Source organism: Chiloscyllium plagiosum, unplaced genomic scaffold, assembly GCF_037043375.1.
Source record: "Chiloscyllium plagiosum isolate Xiang-an unplaced genomic scaffold, Cpla_swu_hap1 HiC_scaffold_37, whole genome shotgun sequence".
Classification (NCBI taxonomy): Eukaryota; Metazoa; Chordata; class Chondrichthyes; order Orectolobiformes; family Hemiscylliidae; genus Chiloscyllium; species Chiloscyllium plagiosum.
Window position 1 is genome coordinate 36,708,414 of NW_028270175.1, and position 23,931 is coordinate 36,732,344.

The 23,931-nt window shown below is 41.5% G+C and overlaps 1 non-coding gene and 1 pseudogene across 1 annotated transcript; both read right to left on the bottom strand.

The window, feature by feature from the left end:
• Window positions 1–658: 658 nt before the first annotated feature.
• Window positions 659–761, bottom strand: LOC148139791 (U6 spliceosomal RNA). The gene has a single exon (XR_015753533.1). It is a non-coding gene; the product is annotated as a U6 spliceosomal RNA (small nuclear RNA).
• A 3,163-nt stretch (window positions 762–3,924) lies between these two features.
• On the bottom strand, window positions 3,925–4,093 carry LOC122540496 (U6atac minor spliceosomal RNA; annotated as a pseudogene).
• Between the last annotated feature and the right edge of the window lie 19,838 nt (window positions 4,094–23,931).

The window sequence follows — 23,931 nt, forward strand, 5'->3', positions numbered from 1 at the left end:
AAATTATATCTGTCAGATTACAACGATTTTTTCCTCCTGAATGATAAAAAGAAACTTTCCAAGTAATAGATTGTGGAGCATTTTAACAAAGGATCTTCAAAATTTCAATAGCTGCTGAAACAGCCCTATCTTCAAAGCACTTGTATAGAGACATATGTGAATGTACAACAAAGAACTAGCCAACTCTTGAGTTTGCTGGCTCTCCATCTGTTAGAGTCCATGCCATGCACTGATCACTCTCTGCACAGATTAGTTCATTCCAAAAGATTGTTTCAAGTGTTCCTTAACTACATAAAGTACAGAGGCAGTGCTGCATTATCAGGGATCCAGTCTTTCAGATGAGACTTTAAACTGTGCTTCCAGGTCACTGAAAAAAAATCTAAGGCCATTATTTTGGAAAAAATGAGTAGATGTATACCGCTAGCCATTATTTATCTGTCAGTCAACATCGTGAAAACAGTTTATCCCACTGTTATCATATTGCAAAACCTCTTCTTTTAATGTCAAAACTAAGGGAGAGGATAGACACAGTCCCCACTAGCACAGATTTTGTAGTGGAGTATCCCACATGTGGGGACATTGCAGGTGTTAGCATACCCAACTTTCAAAAGACTAGCCTCATTCTAGGAGACCCAGCACCCCGATTATGGCTTTGCCCCAACAGGAAGGTATTTTCACAAGTACACACATCATCCTTGTGCATGGGCCAGACCAATCTTCACCGTATCTTTCTAATTTTAGAGTTTTGTCTGCAAACCACTTTGGATTATCATAAACCCATAAAAGGCATGGTAAAATTGATTCCTTTCTTGCCAAATGAACAGATAAATGTGAGCCAATTATACGAACAGTGTTGCAATCCTTACAGGATAGGGTGCCCTGTCATGTATAAACTTCCCAGTTAATGTGTGTGTGTATATATATATGTGTGTGTGTATATATATATGTGTGTGTGTATGTGTGTGTGTTTTTGTGTGTGTGTGTGCATGCGTGTTTGTGTGTGTGAGTGAGGGGACGGGCGAGGGGGTTGAAAGATTCATACCCTGTGAACATTGAAAGAAAGCAATTGCAGAGAAAAAACGGAGCAAGAAAACAAACAGTGAAGAGGGTTAGAGATTAATTCAGAATGCAATTAAATAACCTGGAGGAATTTCCAGCTAAGAGACATCGAGGAAAGTGAATCACTCTTGCTGATAAATAATCAACAAAAAAGATCTGGCAGCGATCAAACACTGTTTAAAAAACACTTAAACTTCTTCAGCATTCTTTACAATGCCTTTCATTTTGGCATCTTGATTGTTTGCAAGACCAGTTTGGAGAAGCATGTCAGGAACTAAGTTCAGTCTTAACACTCAGTTGGCTGATTGACAGCACCCATGTAACCAATTACAATGTAGTATCTCAAACTTTTGACACTCAGTTGCGATGGTTGAGGGAATTGAACAATCTAATCAGGCCATTAGAAATACTAAAAATAGCATCTTCACAAGACCTTCCAAATCCAATGGCAAGGACTATTATCCACCAGCAATGTCTTCTCCCAAGCCAACCTGCCCCGTATTGAGGTGCCAAACATGCCATTCACCCCTGACATAACACTCCTGAAAACAAAACTATCTTATCGAGAAATCAATCACAGTAGGGGTTAAATATCAGCAAAGGTGGGGTAAGTCTTTCAGGAAGAGGCTCAATATGTCTCGCTGGGATGACACACTGAAAACCAAGCTCTTCCTTGAGCGGTCACAGAAGTTGAAAAAAATGTAGAATCATCTGTCTTTTCGACCCAGACTGACAGAAAGGATGGATCAGGCTTCTGTACTTAACCAGAATTACTATGGATTACAAATACATAGACACTAGCTGCAGGTAAACAATTATGAAACATCAGCACATATCCCCAGTAGTAAGGGTTCCTTGTCATAGTGATAGCTTCCCTATCTCTGAACCAGGAGGTCAGGGTTTAAGGCCAGAGGTCATTAATAATATCTTTGAACAGGTTGCTGAGAAAGTGTTTACATCTCCACTGCTTAAAACCCTAAAGCCTCATAAGCTCCCCTCCCCCCCAACCTCACACAATGACAGAAATATTCAAACATTAGATGTTTTGGTTAGAAGGAGAGACTGGAAGACAGGTCAGCAGTTCCTGTTCACAGGATTTGTTGATCAGAAAACTACTTTTTTCTCTAAAGGTTTTCACCATTTGGCAGTGACACAGGGCACATTTATAACAACCTCTGACTTAGTAGTGAAAAGACCCAGCTCACAGTGACTGCTGAAGTAAAAATAAACTGATTTTCTTCAGGCTAGAAGTACATTAACTGCAAAGAACAGAGCTAGCTCCTGAGCTGATGGAGATCTGATAATATCTCTCAGTCTTGTTCACAACACAGAAAGTGTTCAACTCCCTGAGAACCAATCACATGCCTGTTGGCAGGCAGGGGGCCTTTGACATCAATTACTGACCATTAGGCCACAGAACCAACCAGCCACCTATTGCCAATGAAATCTCCATTTGTACACACCCCTGGCTCTGAAACATTTGGACACTCTCTTACGAGTGCTTAAACCTACAGCTGTGTAAACAGTACTTACATTGAGTCTCAGGTTACTTTCTTTCAAAAACATGCAGCCATCAGCAATCCTTGTGTTTTAAAACAGTTTTCTCATTTCAATCCACAATTACAAACACAGTAAAATGAAAGACACGTTTATTACTCATTGAAAAGAGAGGCTCCTCATTGGGAACCCATAGAGGTGAAGTCAAGACAATGGAGAAACATCCAAACCTCCAGTTAACCCACCAAGCCACGTTTCAAACAGCTCCACACGTGACAGAGTCTGCAGATCAGCCATCTCGGATCTGATCAAAATCAAATGGGAGTAAGTCATCCTTGATGCCAATGGATTCAATGGGGAGAACATTCAGAAATCTGAAGTGCAAAGGGACTTTGGAGTCCTAGTCCAGGTTTCTCTTAAGGTAAACTTGCAGGTTGAGTCTGTAATTTGAAAGGCAAATACAATATTTTCATTCATCTCGAGAGGATTAGAATATAAAAGCAGGGATGCACTTCTGAGGCTTTTTAAGGCCCCGATCAGACCATATTTAGAGTATTGAGAGCAATTTTGGGTCCCATACCTCAGGAAGGAGGTACTGGTCCTGGAGCAGGTCCAGAGGAGTGATCTTAGGAATGAAAGACTTAATATACAAGGAACATTTCAGGACTCTGGGTCTATACTATATGGAGTTCAGAAGGAAGAAGGGGATCTAATTGAAGCTTACAGAATGCTGAAAGCCCTGGACAGAGTGGACATTGAGAAGATGTTTTCATTAGCAGGAGAGACGAGGACCAAGGGCACAGCCTTAGAGTAAAGGGAAGACCTTTTAGATCGGAGATAAGGAGAAACCTCTTCAGCCAGAGAGTGGTGACTCTGTCGAATTCATTGTCCCAGAAGGCTGTGGAAGTCAGGTTATTGAGTACATTTCAAACAGAGATAGATAAGTTCTTGATTGCCAAGGGGATCAAAGGTTATGGGGAAAATGGGAAAATGGGGTTAAAAAATCAATCAGACATGATCGAATGGCAGAACAGATTTGATGGGCCGAATGGCCTAATTTCCGCTCTGATATCTTATGGTGTAATGGTCTGACTGAGCAGAAGTGGTTAGTGCTCTCATTTTTGAATGAAAGTTTTGTAAGTGGCACTTACAGGAGACTTGGGACAAATTAACTGACCTCTGGAAAATAAAATGACAAACATTACACTTTGGATGTTGGAAATCTGAAACAATGGCACAAGTACCTGACCAATCTGTGACTATTCTCCGTAGGTGGGCAACATGTTTGACTCAAGCTGCTGTAACTGATTGCTGCTTGCAGTCAGTATGCATCAGAAGGCCCTGATTAATGCACATGACTATCATGACTTAAAAACATGGTTAGATGCCACTAAGTAGATGGCAATGCCTTAGACAATAGACAATAGGTGCAGGAGTAGGCCATTCTGCCTTAACCATTTGTGTGTTGTGTAAGGCCACTAGGACCCCTTCCATCCTTATCAAGGGAAGTGCTAACCTTTTCTCCTTTCATAAAAACAGCTTGCACCTCTTAAAGGGGAAGTGCATAGTGGCTGGCATAATATAATCTGGGCTTAAACTCCCATTGGCTGAGGGCCTGTCTGTCTTCCTAAAAGACAACTTCACTCTGTTTCAAAGAAGGATGGAGGGGTTGTCTCTGACCTTTTTGATAATATTTATTCCTCAACCAGTATCACTAAAACGGATCACCTGAGCATCACCAGATTGTGGGATCTTGCTGCATATCGTCCTTGACTGCTGCATTCCCCACATTATAACAGGGACTACACTTTCCAAAGCACTTCATTAGTTGCAAATCACTTTGGAGATGTCCTGAGGTGACAAGGGGCACTATATATAAACACAAATTCCTCCTTTCTTGATTAAAATCCGACAACTGCTCCTTTAATTTCCCATGAGAAAGTTACTGCCACTCACAGGGGATCTGCTCAGAGTGGAGTCTTACCTCAAGCTGCTAAAACCAGGGATATGGAACTGTAGTTCAACATGAGTTGGCTTACCATTCTTGCTCAAGTAAGCCTATGGATTTAACTGTAACCCTGAATACAATGTCACAGAGTAGGTTGAGAAGAAAATAATAATAATGTTAGGTAATGCTAGTCAGTGAAGCTTTTCTGTTTCTGTTCATTAAATGAGAATTAAATTGTGCTTCTGGAGGCAATTTTTCACAATTATGTTTTGAAACATTGAAATTATGAGTTATGGGATGTCTTTGCTCATTTTAATGAAAGGCAGACTTGAGCATAAGGGCATGTTCAGTGAGACAGTTTTCCCTGCTTGTTTAATAGCAGACCAGGACGCAATCTCAGATTTCCTTCCCACTCTGTACATTTCCTAGTGCCTTGCTTCACTGCCATGAATTATATTGTTCATATTAACCAACAATGCTACAGCCCATCTCACCCATGTCCAAATACCAATTTTCACATCACAAAAATGCTATATAGTGTGGAAAATAAAAACTGATCTGCAAGTAACAAACAGATTGAGCACTTTTTTGATTATTGCAATGCTCCCAATTGTTGCACTTGTTGTATCAGATCTGACTAAATTATCTATTTGTTGAAAATGTACTTGACCACTTTGCATTTTCAATTACTTTGCTTTAACTTGCTCTTTCTGCAGGGGCAGAATGAGGAGGAGGGAATGAGGGCAAGAGAAACAGGGGAAGTTCCTTGCTTCCAAATTGATGATTATAGTTATGTCTTTCATCTCCAATACATTTCATAACAAGAGGTGAAAATCAAAATCAGAGATCTTCACGCCCAATTCCATTCTGTATCTTTAGATAAAACAGTAAATTTCAACTTTGAGGATCCCCTCTCTTCCAATTCAAACAAATAAGAACAAATCCATTAGATGATTCAAGAGAAAGATGCTCTCACTTAGACACTTTGCAAACTCTTATCCCCAAGTTGGAAGGTTGTAGGTTTATAACACCTTTCTCCAGAATCTTGAGTGTAAAATCCATACTGATGCACCAGCTGCAGTCCTGAAGGAGTGCTGCATTGTCTCAGGCACCAATTTTCAAATGTGACATTGAACTGATACCATGTCAGCCCTCTCAGACAGAAATAAAAAAAATAGAAACTCCCATGACACGATTGGAAGAACAGAATTGGGTCCAGAGTTCTGGTCAATGTTAATCACTCAACCAACATGAGGAAACAGATCAACATGAAACATGGACCCCACACGGCTCCAGAAATCTCTCCCTTTTTATTTATTTTTTTCATTTTTTTAAAGTCGCTTATTTAGTCATTGGAGGCTGTCAAAACTGAGGAGGGACCATCGATGGTCATGATTACAAATTCTAAGCCGAGTTCTAGGGCAACACGAAATTAGAAGTATGTATCGCCCTCAATGTACTCTGTGTAAAGTGAGGAGGGTGAATCAGCTCACTTCTTTCCAACCTTCTTAGTATGCCACAAAAAGGATGTTATCTTCATTTTAACACGAGGTTAAACATCTCTTCAATTAAAATGCAACTAACTATCTTAACCAGAAAGAGAAAGGAACAAATTACTTGGCTTTTTCAAGTGAAAGAAAATCAAAATTATTTCAATAAAACCCTGAGAAAAATAAAAATGTGATGTCAAACAGCACATATACAAGTAGAACACTGAGAAGAGATAGTGTCCAGTTCAAAGATAAAATGAAAAGAACATATCAGATACAAAGAACAAAGAAAGTTTACAGCCCAAGAACAGGCTCTTCAGCCCTCCAAGCCTGAGCCGATCCTAAACTACTGTCTAAACCTGTCGCCCAATTCCTAAGCATCTGTATCCCTCTGCTCCTCACCTACTCTTGCATCCATCTAGACGCATCTTAAATGAATCTACCATGCCTGCCTCTACCACCTCTGCTGGTAATGCCCACCCACCACCCTCTGTATAACGTACTTGCCACGTGTATCGCCCGCGTGTTACATTTTTTAACTCATCCCTGTGGTATATGGTTTTAACCTGAGACCAAGTTTGTTTCCCTGATCTCTGGGTCGTCAATAGTAGTGAACATTTCAGTTGCCTTTAGGTTCTCTGTGTCCTGGATGTTTGCTTTTAATTAGCTCTCTCACGAAGTAATTTTCTTCAAAACTATTGGAAAAACACTTTTTCTGACTGAGCTCTGTCAAAGCTAACTCACTGGAATATGTTATGGACAAGGCCAGGCCCCCTCAAAACATTTCAAGAAAGTAGCCCAGGCCCTAACTTTGCTAGTTGTTTTAAGCAGGGGTAATGTGGATATCCCAGGGGGGATGCAGTGGGCCCACCACTTAGTTTTATTTGCAAGGTTACTGAATAAAACACAAACAAAAGAGAATAAAATATAAAATAACCTAACCATTTAAAATCCCAATCAAGTCTATCACAACTTAATGATGCTGTTCCAAATTCCTGCTTCAATCCCCATAAAGATAAAATCAAACACAGGCTCTGATAGGAGAGAGAGAGAGAAGGCAGAGTGATTCAGCATGGAACACCTTCTTCCATTGAGCTGTTTCTTTGACCAGCAGCCTCAAAAAAAAATGACCGACTGCTTTCAGTGAATAGCCAGACTGCCAAAGCCAAACCAAATCAAACTAGGGTAAAGCTGAACTGGAAGACTTGGCCACACCCCATCACTGTACAAGTGCCATTTTTAAAACTTAAAAGCTTTTTCAAGTGGATAAATGCAGACAAAATGAAGCCTCTGTCTTTACGATCCCTCTTAAAAAACCAAGGACAACCTGACCTTGGAGCAGCATCGTCACAAATATAACTGGCTTGTGTGTTCCAGTGCTTGAGTTCCTTGCCTCCAACTTGATAATTGTAGGCGATGTCTTTCAGCTCCAGTATGTTTCATAATAACCAATGAAAATCAAAATTGGAGATGAGGGATTTTTCACACCCAACTACATTCTGTATCTTTTGATAAAATATTAAATTTCAGTTCAGACAATTCCCTCTATTCTTATTCAGCTTCACAAAACCTGCCTATGGTCAGTTGATTGCCATGGACATTTTAATTTTGTTTTGATTTTTGAAACACTTTGTCCAGGAAAGTCATTAGAATTGGGAGCAAGAGTAGGCCATTCAGCCTCTCAAACCTGCTGTCATCGAATAAGATCGTGGCTGATCTTGTCTCGGGCCTCAATTCCACGTTTCTGCTCACTGTCCATCACCTTTCAATCCACTACTAATTAAAAAAAATCTGTCCATCTTCTCCTTAAAACGTGCTCAATGCCTGGCTACAAACTGTACTCTGGAGTCGGGAATTCCACAGATTTATGACCCTTTGAGAGGAGTAGCTTCTCCCTCACCTCTATTTTAAATCTGCTACCCCTTACCCGAAAATTACGATTTCTTATTTGAGATTGTCCCACCTGAGAAAACATCTTCTCGACATCTACTTTGTCAACACGGGTGCCACTAGACCAGCTTTTAATTCTTGACTTTCATCATATTCAAAGATCCCCATCTGCCACAGTGGGATCTTAACTCCTGTCACTCATTCTGGGTTTCTGGCTGGCTCTGAATTACAGGCCCAGTGATATTATTGCCACCATTGCCTCCTTACAGTTCCCTCAGGGAGGCTGGGTTGTTGTAACCTATTTTATAGGTATGTTGTAGAGCGGAGCTATGGACAGTGATGGTAGAGGCGTCACTAGTGTCCCCTTCATCACATGGTTACCCAGCTGCATTCACTTGCTGTTGTCATACATTGGATGGATACGGGTTGATAATTGATCTGTGTGGCTGTGGTATGAACACACTTTCCATCTCTATCCAGTCCTGGGGTGGAACTTGAATGCAGAGCTTCTGGCTCAGAGGACAGGACATGACCGAGTATGTCACAAGATTTCCAGTGTCCTTTTGATTGTCTTTTTGATTGAGTTCCAATGAACCAAATTGCTCGCAAGCCAAAGAGACAGACCTTAAAAGGGTCACTGTATAATAAAAGCATTGCAGACTTGATAAATTTAATTTGTTTTGGAGAGAGCTAATGCACACCAGCCCCTGTAGTCCCCACAGGTTATAGAAAGTTTCAAGCAGAAACTCTTTTCAATTTGTGCCCAAGTTGCTTATTCAAACAGCACCAGACATCTATTTAGCCTTAATTAACAATAAAATGAACGCACTACTTTACATCTGTATTATTTATTCATTTGTTAGCTAAACTGACAGAAGTAGTGAGGAGCACATGCTGTTTATTTGTCATGTAATGGTTTATGTAATTGGGCTAAACATTTGTTCAAATTCTCTCACGGTATGAGCTTTTTAAAGAGAAATTCAGTCGGTGTCTCTGGCTAGGTGAGAATGTATTGCCCATCCCGGGACAGAAGTTTCGGGTGACCCATGTTACTCTGGGTCTGGAACCACACGTAGTTCAAACCAGGTAAGAATGGTAGATTTCCTTCCTGACTTCACATCAGTAAACCAGATTGTGTCTTTAAGATAAATGCCAATGGTTGCGTGATCACCAAGAGATAAGTTCTTACCTCATATAGAAAGCTTTATTGGAATCAATTTTATTAAAATAAAATTTCATCATATGTGCAATTTGAACCCCCCCATCCTCAGAATTTCAGCTTGAGGCTCTGAATTACCTGACCAATGTCATTAGAATCACATTGCCATCGCCCCACCGCTGAGTTTAATTTTAAGCTTAATTAAAGTTTCCTTGGATTTAATTGGATATTGTTTATTTTAAAATCAGAAATATAAAGTTGATATCAGTAAAAGCTACCAAATGGCACTAAAAACACATGCGTTCCTACAAAGAATGAAACCTGTCAGTCTTACCCAGGTCACAGTCTATAAATGTGAATCCAAGCACTTACTGACATGATTGGCTCAAAACTGCTATCCACAAGTAGCCAGCTGTAACAAATTCTGAAGATTTAAGTGGAAGTTTAAACACCACCTTCTCAACACGAACACATTGACATAAACTTGAGGTAATTGCACAAAAGCAAATGCTATACATTATGGAGATGAGTTTCTGTAAAACATCAGGTTTTAAATATTCCATTTGGTGCAATTTCAGATTTAGGAAATAACACAGAGGGTGCACCATACCTTAGACTGACAAAACCTGCTGACAAATTTCTGAGTCAAGCACTCTCTTGTTTGATAGAACTCGTAGAAATGTTGCTGATTCTCAAATTGACTGCTGCACGCTGACCAGAAGACAAATGCAGGTAGTCATAGAGTCATAAAATCGTACACCATGTTTATGCTGACCAACAAATACCAAACTACCATTTATTTGCATTTGATCAATCGTCTTCTATATCCTGGCATTTTAAGTGCTCATCCAGCTGTTTCTTAAATGTTGCGAGAGTACTTGCCTCCACCACCCTCTCAGGCAACACGTTCCATATTTCTACCATCCTCTGGATGAAAACATTTTTCTCTCAGATCTCCTCTAAACCACTTACTCCTCAACTTAAACTAATTCCCTCTGGTTTCAGACAGTCGGCCACGGGGAAGAGAGTCTCATGCTCTATTCTGCCTACACATCGCGTTATTTTGTACACCTCAATCAGGTGCCCCCCTCAGTCTCCACTGTTACAAAAAAAAAAACCAGCCTCTTTCTTTCTCTCTTCATAACTGAGACTTGCCATTCCAGGCAATACCCTACCAGGAATGTCCTCTGCCCTCCCCTCCAATGAAATCACAACTTTCCAATGACCAGAACCGCACACAATATTCCATCACTGGCCCTAACCATTATTTTATAAAGTTGTTACAAGACATCCTTGCTCATATATTCTATGCCGTGGCTAATGAAGGCAAGCATTATGTGTGCTTTCTTCACTACCTTGTCTACCAGTTCTGACACCTTCAAGGATCTATCGACTTATACAACAAGATCCCATTGATTATCAATCTTCTACTCATTACATAAATCCTTCCCTCTCAAAATAAATCACCTCACGTTTATCGGGATTAAGTTCCAACTGCCATTGCTCTACCCAATTTACCAGCTGATCAGTGTCAGGCCGTAGGCTGAGACCATCCTCCTCAGTATCAACAAGGTCACCAATGTTCCTGATTTGGAGATGCCAGTGTTGGACTGGGGTGTACAAAAGTTAAAAATCACACAACACCAGATTACAATCCAACAAGTTTAATTGGAAGCACACTAGCTTTCGGAGCGACGCTCCTTCATCAGGTGATATCACCTGATGAAGGAGCGTCGCTCCGAAAGCTAGTGTGCTTCCAATTAAACCTGTTGGACTATAACCTGGTGTTGTGTGATTTTTAACCAATTTTGATATCACCCACAAGCTTACTGATTATACATTCTACATTCACATCCAAGTTGTTATGGTAATAACAAATAGCATAAGTCCTAGCACCATTCCCTGTGGTAAGCAGCTATCACAGGCTTCCAATTACAAAAAATAACTCATTATTATCACCCTTTGCCCTATTTCCAAGCCAATTTCGGATCCAGTTTGCCAACTTGCCTTGGATCCCACGGGCTCTTACCTTTCGGATCAGCCTTCCATGTTGGACCTTGTCAAAGACCTTACTCAAGTCCATGTAAGCCACATCAACTGCACTACCCTCATGAATACATTTAATCACCTTTTCAAAAAACTCAATTAAATTAGTCAGATAGGATCTCCCTCTAACAAATCTGTGCTGACTACCCCTAATCAATTCCTAACTTTCTATGTATTGATTATTCTTGTTCTTCAGAATTTATTTCAATAATTCCAATTTCCTCAACACTGACATCAGACTAACAGCTCTGTAAATACCTGGCCTATTCCTGCTGCCCTTCTTGAATAAAGGAACTACATAAGCTATCCTTGAGTCATCTGGCACTTCACCTGTGGCCAACAAAGTATTAAATATCTGCACCAGGGGCCCAGCAATCTCCTGCCTTGTCTCCCACAGCAATCGAGGATACATCTCATCAGGTCCTGAGGATTTGTGCACCTTTATTCCCACTAAATCATCTAGTACCTCCTCCTCATTAATATTGTCATGTTCTACAACCTCACCATCACAACTGAAATCAGCAGTTATAATGTCTTTCTCCTCTGTGAATACAGATCAGAAACGTTCATTTAAGATCTTACCCACATCCATTAGCTCTACACAGTTTGCCCCGTTTGGTCTCTAATAGTCTCCACTCTTCCCTGGTAATCCTCTTATCTTTAATAACCTCACCAAAGAAAATCGTTGGGTTTTTTCTTAAGCCCATCTGCCAAAGACACTTTGCTCTCCTAATTTCCTTTTTATGCAATCTGCTACACTCTATACTTTTGAATGGTCTCCAATGTTTTTAATATATTGACATTTACTTTTTCTTTACAAAAGTCTCGAGATCCATTGGTATCCAGGGTGCCTGGACCTACTGCCCTTGTCCTTAATAGGAACACGCTAGCCCCGAATTCTCACTTTATGATTTTTAAAAGATTTCCAATTTCCAAATGTAGTCTTACCCTGTCTGTTTGCCAGACCCTGTCTGATGATATTGAATTTGGTTTTCCCTCTGTTATAAATCCCTTTCCATAATAACTTTGAAATGTAGAGTTATGGTCACCATCCTCGCCCACTGAAATTTCAACCACATGACCAGCTTCAGTGCCCAGGATTGGATGTGGTACTGCCTCACCTCTGTTAGGACAATCTACATACTGACAAAGAAAGCTCTATTAGATTCACTTTAAAAATTCCACTCTGTCTAATCTTTTCACATGAAGGCAGTCCCAGTTAATGCTGGCAAAGTTCAAGTCCCCTACAATTATAGCCCTTTTCCTTTCACACCTCTCTCTGATTTGCCTCCAACTGCGTTCCTCTGTCTCCCTCTGGGGAGGCCTATAGTATAACCCCAGAAAGGGATTTTTTCTTCATTTCTGAGCTCTACCCAGATGGCACCATTTGAAGACCCACCTTAGACTCCCTCCCTCATTCGTACAGTGATGGTTATCATTCCCAATAACGCAATGCCCCCGCCTCTCCTACAGGTCCCCCCATCTCATCCCGTCTGAAACTTCCATACCTTGGAAGGTTGAGCTGCCAGCCCTGCTTCTCCTTCAGTCATGTGTCAGTGCTTGCAACATCATATTCCCAAGTGCTGATGAATTCTCTAAGTTCATCTGCTTTACTAATCAAGCTCCTTGCATAAAAATGGATACAAATTAGCTTTCTGGCCCTCCCATATGCCTCATCCTGTTCATGTCTTCTCCGCGTACAGGAATGTCCTAGTATTCCTCCCATATCTGATAGAACCTTGCTCCTGACTTTCCACCTATTGTTGCCCCATCCCCCTGCCAAACCAGTTTAAAACCTCCCTAGCCGCACAAGCAAATCTCCCAGCGAGGAGATGGGACCCATTCTGATTCAATTACAACCCATCCAGCGTGTACAGGTCCCACCTGCCCCAGACACTGTCCCACTGATCCAACAATATAAAGCCCTCCCTCTTACACCAACCCTTGAGCCACATGTTCATCTGACCTATCTTCCTATTCCTTTACTCAGTAACACGTGGCACTGGAAGCAAACCAGAGGTCACAACCTTCACAGCCTTCCTCTTTAGTCTATTAGCTAACTCTCGAAACCTCTATTGCGGGATCTAATTTCTTTCTCTATCCATGTTGTTGGTCCTGACATGTACCACGATTGTTGGCTGTTCACCCTCCCCCTTCAGAGTTTCCCGTAGCCGCTCTGAGATATCCCTGACCCTGGCACCAGGGAGACAACATACCAGTTGAGAGTCTTGTTTGCTGCCCCAGAATTGCCTCATACAATCGAGATCCCTATCACTGAAGCTCTGCCAGTCTTCATTCTCCTGCACTCTACAGCAGAGCCAACCACGGTGCCACTAACTTGGGTATTGCTGCTTTCCCCAAGAGGCCATTCCCTGCCTCCATCATTATCCAACATGATGTATCTGTCTGAGAGGGGCATAGCCATGGCAGACCACGACAATCAACAACAGATGGTTTTGCTCATAGAGTCCGAGAGATGTGCAGCATGGAAACAAATCATTCGGTCCAACCTGTCCATGCCGACCAGATATCCCAACCCAATCTAGTCCCATTTGCCAGCACTTGACCCATATCCCTCCAAACCCTTCCTATTCATATACCCATCCAGATGCCTTTTAAATGCTGTAATTGTACCATCCTCCACCACTTCCTCCAGCAGCCCATTCCACACACACACCACCCTCTGCTTGAAAAAGTTGCCCCTTAGGTTCCTTTTATATTTTGCCCCTCTAACCCTAAACCTATACCCTCTGGGTCTGGACTCCCCCACCTCAGGGAAAAGACCTTGTCTATTTACCCTACCTGGAGATAGGCTTTACGTTCCTGATTTGTTCATTAGACGTAAATTCCACCATAGTGGGTTTTGAACCTGTATCTCCAGAGCATTAGCCCTAGCGCCTTTGGATTATTTGTTCAGTGATATCATCATCTCACTACCTTCTCCTCTTTTGCATCACAAGTGTGGTGAAAACTAAATGTAACTGGGCCACATTGACAATGAAAAGGAGGGCGTATTTAGCTCCACAGCACATGGTTAGTGATCCTATGCATTAAAGTAACAACAGCCAGTATGGTCCTGAGTCAGAGTCATACAGCACAGAAACAGACCATTTGGTCCAAATCGTCCATGCTGAACACGTATCCTTAACTGATCTAGTCCCACTTGCCAGCATTTGGTCCACATCCTTCTAAACCATTCCTATTCACGTACCCAGTCCGATGCCTTTTAAATATTATAATTGTACCAGCATCCACCATTTCCTCTGACAGTTCATCCCACACACTAACCACCGTCTGTGTAAAAAAGTTTCTTCTCACGTCTTTGAAATCTTTTCCTCTCACCTTATAAACATGCTTCCCAGTTTCGATCTCCCCCACTCTCAGGAAAAGGCCTTTGTTATTCACCTTATCTATACTCCTCATGATTTTATAAACCTCGATAAAGGGTTCAGCCTTCTATGCTCCAGTGGAAACGTCCCAGTCTACCCAACCTCTCCTTATACCTCAAACCTTCCATTCCTGGCATCACCCTGGTAAATCTTTTCTGAACCCTCTCCAATTTAATAATATCCTTCCTGTAACAGGGCGACCTGAACTGGACACTGTTACATGGAACGTTAAAGAAGGGTTACCTCATCCAGGGTCACTGAAGAAAAGCAGAGTTCCACAGAAGAGGATCATGGAATCTACTCCATTTAATCAATGGTTTGAAAATAATTCTCCAAGGATGTATCAAAAACCCAATCTCCCTTAAATACAGTGGTGCATATTGCTGAGCTCACATTGCAGGTTTTCATTGTCCTAATGTAATATAGGGAAAACATAAATTTAGTAATTATACATTCGAATCACGTTATGAATTGTCTCAACAACTCTATGAGATTTGTAATTCATTCATTGCTATTTCTGGCTAATTTCATGAAGACCTCAACACACAGTTTTTGGACATTGCGACCACGAGCTGTTTAAGTCTTGGCTGGTTGTTGACAAATAGTGTGATGAGAGAACATCCAAGACAACCCATCAAAGAGACATTTTTTATAACGTGTTAAAGAAAATGAACTAAAATGGACTGAGACAGAACCAAACAAGGCAGTTTTTGTTCTTGAGGGGTGAGGAACTGAGATTATATTTTGCTCAGTGTATCAACAGGAAGGGTAATTTTTAATCTACTACGCAGACAAATGAAGGGTTAGCACCACCTTTGAAATGTAATGGAGGAAGCACAACAGTGAATTTATGCACAGCAAGCTCCCACAAACAGCTATGTGAAATAGGCCAAATATTTGGACCAAATAATATTGAAGGGCTAACTAATGGCCCAGACACCAAGCGGAACTCTGCTTTTCTTCAGTGACCCTGGATGAGGTAACCCTTATTTAACGTTCCATGTAACAGAGGGAACGTCTGACTGTGCGGTTATCTGGTGAACTGCAATGCCAGCCTGGATCCCTGGGCCAGTCACTGGAGTGGGCCGTCAACAACAACTCCAGCTGAGAATGTTACTCACAACCGCCACTTGTGACGCCATATTCCACAATCATCTTTTGACATCATGAATATAAAAACAAGGTAATGAATGATCAATACACATAATTATCAAGGCTACACAGCAAGACAGAGAGAAAATAAACAGTTCAGGCCTCCCAAGCTGCAATAGAGTGAAGGTAACTAAACTGAAACAAAGCCAAGTCTCCAAAGCGCTTTAGCTGTCTGTCTGAGATTGTTTGTGAATAGTGATAGTGTTCTTCAGTGTTTTCATCCTACCATGCCACAAGTACTTGGGTTTAAATAATGTTGATCTTTCCATTTTTTTTACTTCGATTATTTACAATGTGGAAGCAGGCCCTTCGGCCCGACAAGTCCACACCGACCCTCAGAAGAGCAACCCATCCAGACCCATTTCCCTCTGACTAATGCACCTGACACTACGGGCAATTTCCCATGGCCAATTCACCTGACCCGCACATTTTTGGACTGTGGGAGGAAACCGGAGCACCCGGAGGAAACCCACGCAGACACGGGGAGAATGTGCAAACTCCACACAGACAGTTGCCTGAGGCAGGAATTGAACCCGGGTCTCTGGCGCTGTAAGGCAGCAGTGCTAACCACTGTGCCAGTTTATTTATTATCCTTCCCAGTTTTGTACCATTTGTATCAGAGCCCTACAAAAATGCTTTCCCAATGCTCTCCAGCTTTATAAACAGAGAACAAATCATGATAATGAGCATTGTCATATTTTTTTGAAGATAAAACCAGGGTTAGTGGCGAAACTGCTACCTGAATCGAGTTGCAGGAAGAGCTAACCTGGGATATACTCTGCAATGCAGCCAGAGGCACACTATGTCAGGCTGTGTGTGAAACCTGAATAAGACAGCTAGACCCCAGAGGTGAAATATAACAGCAGCATTTGACTGAGAGGGGTATCAAAGAGCTCTCATAAACCTGGAGTTAATAGGAATTGGGATAAAACTTTCCACTTGTAGGAATCAAACTAAGCACAAACATTTTTTTTGAAAATTATTATTCATTTATGAAATATGGGCATCACTGGCTGGGTCAGCATTTATTGCCCATTCCTAATTGTTAAAAGTCAACCACATTGGTGTGAGTCTGGAATCACATGTAGGCCAATCCAGGTAAGGACAGCAGTTTCCTTCCTTAAAAGATACAGTGAGACAAATAGGCTTTTCTTCACCCCCACCCCCCAATAATTGACCATGGTCATCATTAAACTGTTAATTCCATTTTTTCCCCATTACTGAATTCAACTTCTATTATCTGCTATGGTTGGTGATGATGAACTAGCCACAGGATACATGAACATCAACTAGCCACAAAACGACATGACCCTCTCTTACTAGTATCCTCATATACAGATGAGGAAGGACACCACTTCGACTGGGACAACACATCCATCCTTGGACAAGCCAAACAAAGACATGCATGAGAATTCCTACAAGCATGGCATTCCAGCTGGAACTCTATCAATGAACACATTGACTTGGACCCCATTTACCACCCCCGAGAAAAAGAACAGGAAATAACATTACCATAGGAAATGATGTCACCACTGGAAATGACATCACTAACCCAAGGAAACCCAAACATATAAATAAAAGGCAGGAAACACCAGCAGTGCTTTGTCTAGAGCCTCACTGATGATGTTACCTAGTATGGTGATGAAACGTCCGAAAATGAACCTTCCAGCTCAGTGAGCAAACCTACATCCAGAACCCCAACCTGAGCTACAAATCTTCTCAAAACCTGCTAATATTACCTGGGTCTCTGGTTAAATAGACCAGTAATAAGGCCACTAGGTTGTCACCTCCACTAAAAAAAAAGGAGGTGAGGGTAGTTAATCATCTCAATCCCAAGAAAGCACTACAAGAGTTCTTCAAGATATTGTCCTAGGCCTAACCATCTTCAGCTACTTCATCAATGTCCTTCGCTCCATCCTAAGGTCAGAAATGGGGATGGTCTTTAATAATTTCACAATAGTAATTTCTATTCATGACCCCTCAGATGCTGGAGCAGTCTTACATTTGACAATATTGAGGTTTGGCTGAATAATTAGCGCAAACATTTTCATCACACAAGTACCAGGCACTCAACGTGTTCAACAAGAGAGAATCTAACTATCCCTCCTTGAAATTCAAAGTCATTACCATCATTAATATTTGTCATGAACATCCTGCCAACAAATAGGAATGGATGGATAAATACAGTGGCTCTAAGAGTGGGTCAGAGATTGGAGATGCTATGGCAAGTAACTGATTCCCCAAAACCTGTCCACCATCAACAAGGCACATGTCAAAAAAATGTGATGCTGGAAAAGCACAGAAGGTCAGGTAGCATCTGAGGAGCAGAAGAATCGACGTTTCGTGCATCAGCCCTTCATTAGGAATATTCATATCTTTTGGAGATAAAACCAGGGTTACTGGCCAAACTGCTATCTGAATTGAATTGTTCATCACTTTTCGACTCTGATCTCCAGCATCTGCAGTCCTCACTTTCTCCGATCAACAAGGCACAAGTCAGGAGTAAGGTGTAATACTCCCTACTTGCCTGGATGGGTGCAGCTCCAACCACATTCGAGGAGCTTGACACCATCCAGCACAAGGCAGCCCGTTAGATCATCCACCACCTCAAACATTGATTGTAACTGCACTGTGTACTATTTAAAAGAAACACTGCAAGCAACCTGCCAAGGCTCTTTTGAGAACAGATTTTAAATCCACGACCTTTACCACCTAGGCAGCAAGCATATGGGAACAGCAAAACTGCAAAATCCCTTCCAATCCACATAGCATCCTGACTTGAAACTATATCAATATGTCACAGCGTCTGTGTCAAAATCTTTGAATTCCCTGCCTCACAGCACTAAGGGTGTGCCGACACCAAATGGACTGCAGCAGTTCCAGATGACAGATCACCACCACCATCTCAAGGGCTTTTCGGGACAGACAAAAAGCTCGCTTAGCCAGCAATGCACCACATCCTCAGCACAATAAAATGAACAAGACTTGGGTGTCCCATTTTATAGATGGATAGAAAGGCCACACTAATGTGGCATTTTGAAAGCCCAAAGATTGCTGGTTTTGACAGTTTGGGAAGAAAGTGATAAACCTTCTGACAATTTTGGAATACTTTGAAAGATAATGTAAATATGTTTTCAATGCTGTGATTCATATTGGGATTGATCCTTTCAAGATAAGTTGACCCTTTACATTGACCAGCTGTGTGTACTTATTCACTGATGGTATTTCAATGCTTTTCCAATACAGGAAACAACAGAATACAGTGGTGAATGTGTCAACTTGGCCTGGCAGCCTGCGTAGATACCTTCACTATTGTGATTTAGACAACAAATCACAGGGAATTATGACTCACTAGCTTAGCACACTGAGGATCAGGCTCTGCTATTAGAGGCTCAGAGTTGTACTAAATGTTAATTCTTTTCAGGTATGTACAGAACCCCAGTTCACCTGACCTTCAGATCCAGATTGACTAAAAGTATGAACCAGGTTTCTATACTAGAAAATAATTATTATTCATTGTAAGTAACAAGGCTATAGCTACAAGTAACAGAAATGGCAGCACAGTGGCTCAGTGGTTAGCACTGCTGCCTCACAGCACCAGTGTCCCAGGTTCAATTCCAGCCTCGGGTGACTGTCTGTGTGGTGTTTATACATTCTCCCCGTGTCTGGGTGTGTTTCCTCCGGGTGCTCCGGTTTCCTCCCACAGTCAAAAGATGTGCAGGTTAGGTGAATTGGCCATGCTAAATTGCCCCTAGTGTTAGGTGCATTAGTCAGAGGGAAATGGGTCTGGGTGGGGTACTCTTCAGAGGGTATGTTTGGATTGGTTGGGCTGAATGGCCTGTTTCCACACTGTAGGGAATCTAATCTAATCATATACCATCATCATATAATGCTACTAACTAAAACTATAACCCCTTACACACACGTGCAGACAAATCAGAAAACTAGATTGTTGACTAAGGTAGAAAAAAATGACTAGAAAGTCATTTCAGTTGCCTTTCCTTCGTAATTCCAATGTTGAGATGATCTACTTTGGCTTGCCAGGCCTTTGGTGTTCTGTCAGCTTTGCCTAGAAGCTTCCACTGATTTATAAGAAATATAAAGTGACTGATTCCCTTGGAAAATACCCTTGATTTGTCAATTCAAAAGTCACAGCTCACAGCTATTAGCTTTCCTGCAGATGTTATCATCTTCAATATTTAACATATTTTACTGCAGAGAACAGGCATCTTCTGCTGGGGAGAATAACTGTACACATTTCTATGTCTTTCGCGCTCTGTGGCCCCTGTGTCTTTGATTTATTTCCAGTTCCAACCTGCTCAGTTAACCAACCTCCTCAGTTAACCAATCACCTTCACTTGTAACAATTCCTCAGCTTCTTATTGGCTGTGCATTGTCGAAATTCAGCGAGATCCTGAACAGGTATTAAATTCCTTGCTGTAAAATAATGCAGGCACCCTGGCAAATCACCGTTTCTTTATAAAAGTGCTATTTTTTTCCCCACAGCAAGTCCACATTTTTCAAAGACAATAATAAAAATCCATGTTAAGGATTAAAAAGTATAATGCTTTAATATTTGTAAAAGGACTCTAACCATCTGCTTCCTTGCATTGATTGACAGATTATCTGGTTTCAAATTGAAATAAGCAGCTGTTTTTCCCTTCCCAGACAGCTCTGGACAGCTGTAACCATTATCAATGCTTGACTAAGTTTCAAGCGCTAATGGGTTTCAGCACAGTTGGTGTTCTATTTATGTGAATGAAGGACAGTTTCAAAATGTTGTAATAGTACATTATGCCTACGATATGGTTTCACAATTGTTCCCTCAGCTAATAGGGTTGCAAGTATTGTGACTATATTTGTTACCCATAGATTCATTCTTTTTCTCAAGATCAAAGATATGGAGGTTTTATTAGATTGTGAGTAGTTCACCTTTTCTCCAAGAAGTGTGTTATGGGGGAGCCCCAATTTACAAATGTCTAATAAGTGCCTAATAAATTCATACATACAAATGTGATCCCATACAAGGATACAATTTTAAAGATTCATCACGAGCATTCCCTGTATATACGAATAGCTCCTTCATATTGTCCTGCATTGTGTTCCGACTTGCATATAGATTGGTTTGCAAATAGACTCCAGAATTGACCCATTTGCAACCTGGAGACTGCATGCCTACATTTCATTGATATTGTATGTAATTGGAGGGCTACACAGTTGGTACAAAATGGGTGAGTGTTTATGGTCAGTCCCAGCAAGTGGGGGGTTGATGGGATGGCATCGCAGACAGAGAGCGTAACTGGTCTGAGGTATAAGGAGGTACATAGAATGGACAATCTGAGAGAGTATGGATTGGTGTGGAATTGTGCTAGACCAAGGAAGGTGATGGTAGTATTTTAAATGCTGTTCGGAGCTGAAATTCTGTATTAAGACCATAAGAGATAGGGACAGGAGTCAGCCATTCTGCCCCTCTTGGACAACTGTGGTGACCCTTCACACTTGCCATCTCAAACCTGCGCTTCCTCCTATGTTGGTTCACTGCTCACAAACTGCACTGCAAATCTAACTACAGTGTGAACAGTCAAATAATGTGTGTTACATCAGAGCTGGATCACGTGTGCAGTTTGCAGGTCATAAAACAAACAGGTTGGCTTTTCCTGAGCCAAGAGGAATGTTTGTTTCATGGAATTAACCGAAAGAACAGATATCCAAAAACATCCACGTTAGATTAGATTGCCTACAGTGCGGAAACAGGCCATTTGGCCCAACAAATTCACACCAACCCTCCGAAGAGTAACCCACCCAGACTCATTCCCCTACACTACCTCAGACTAATGCATCTAACAGTATGGGAAATTTAGCATGGCCAATTCACCTGATCTGCACATCCTTTGGATTGTGAGAGGAAACAGGAGCAGCCTGACCACACAGACACAGGGAGAAAGTGCAAACTCCACACAGACATTCGTCAGAGGCAGGAATTGAACCCAGATCCCTGGTGCTGTGAGGCAGCAGTGCTAACCACTGAGCCACCATGTCACTCATAATACACTTGCTTTTGTTTGGAATACATTTGTTTAGTCCTCATTATTTAACATATCAGCTTAAGTCCATGAACTATAACATTGGATTGGGATGTATGGTAAGTTTTATGTCAGGTAATGGCTTTGAGAGGGTTAATGTTCATGTTACATTTCCTCCATCCATGCTACAGTCAGTGGGTGGAGATAGGGAGTTTTAATATAGCTTTCTGAAGGAGCAGCTGTATCTGTAGGAGTTTGCCAAGGTTCTGGTAATTCTACCTGATCAAATGATGTTGTACTTATTGCTATCATGCAATAAACCTTATTGGTATCTAAGAACAGTGATTCTTCTGTAGACACTCTGAGTGGTGTATTCTGTACCCCGAATCACTGGATAGATCCAAGAGAGAGCAAAAACAAAGATATTTAGCTGCAGTGTACTACCTCAAACAGTCCTTACTCAGTACCACACAGTGGTGAGTACCAGAAGTGGTCAGCAGGGCAAATATATCTTCGCACAGTGCAATTATTCAGTCTCAAGTCTCACAACAAGAAAGCTGCCTAGGCCTCAGAATGAGTGCATGAACAGTGTGAGGTGGGCAATCAAGCAGCAATTCAATACGCTTAGCATTGTCAGTAACTAATTAATGCTGTTGGCCCCCTGCTGATTTTGACGCAGAACTTTAATAGTTCAGTCGGAGGAAGAAACACTTTTTTATGCAAATACAAAAGCTTCTGTTGTTTCATCCAAGAATTTATTTCTCACAAATATTTGTCACCTGCTTGTTGATTCTGCACTTTGATAAATGCCAAGAAATAAATATGTCTGCAGAGGAAATAAAATCCCAGTTACCTGTGATTCAATCTTTAGTGGCAAGGGAGCCTGATTGATTCATCTCTTGCTTCACCCTGAGGTACTGAGAACAATTGTAGCATCTTCCCTGTCCCCCTTGGATAAAGTCAAGGAATTATCGGAGTGCTGTGGTTGGAGAGTTTTTGGGTTACGATCCGATAATAGATTGGGCAGATGTATCCAATAATCCCATATGCCACATCAAATACCTAATTCCAAGTGCAAATGGCAGATAGTATGCTCCAACATTTTTTGTTGAAGACGGTAACCCAGGCAGGGTCAGGACGGTTCTAGGGGTAAGACCAGCTCATTATGTTGGGATCAGCTGCTGCTCCCTATGAAGGTTGCTGCCACCATTCTCAATCTAACTAGAAAGGTCAACAGTAATCAACAAGGTATTACACATGAGCAACCAGTTACATTGATATGATAGACATTATTGCTGCACTTGAGGGGGATCAGCCATTCAGTCTCACTACCTCAAGACGCTAAGCTGCTTGACACACAAGCTCAGACTACATCATCATCGTGGCTGGTGCTTATGGTGTTCCTCAATATTAACCCTTTCAATTTGATACATCACAAAGACCTCTCTGTCTTCTGGTACCGAATCCAAAGAACAGTTCGTTGTGGATAGCAACTTATAGGTATTTCCCCATCCTATCACCCAACGCTGGGGGCCAGACTTTGAATCATATATGATTCCTGGTTCCGCAAGTCCTTTCCCAAACCTCTCTGCTTTATTAGCACCCCTCCCCTTCCTTTAAGGCGCTATCTGTTTGACTAAGTTCTATTTCCCATACGTCAGGCATTTTGTGCCTGATCATTCTCCTGCCTAAAGGTGCTATATAATAATGCAAGTTGCTGTTGTATTGAGCCACAGCCCAGAATCCTCATGAGAAAGAAAAATAGATGGTAAGCTGTGACACATCGCGATCAAGAATCTGGCTTGAGTTAAGCTATAAGGAGGGTCTGCAAGGGGGAGTGGAGGTGAAGAGGCAGGGAGTTTCAGAGCATAATGCTTAGGGACAGTAACTGGTGATACCATGAAGGGACAGGATTATAGAACAGGTGAGAGTCAAAGAAGCAGGAGGTTTGATTCAGGGGGCTGGAGGATGTCCCAGGAAGGTCACAACCATCACCATTTTAAACATAAAGGTGAAGAATTCAAAATTTAAGATACTGATGGACTGGCTTCCATGATAAGAGAGAAAAAAAAATAAAGACTTGTATTCATACAACACCTTTTACAGTCAGTGTTTACAATGAATGAATACTTCTGCAGTATAGCAACTGTAATGTAAGAAACACAAAGTCAATTTGAGCACAGAGAATTCCTACAGACGACTTTGTGATGGAACTCAATAATCTGAGTGATGTTGATTAAGGGGATATAAATATTTGCTGGTCATCAGAAGTAACATT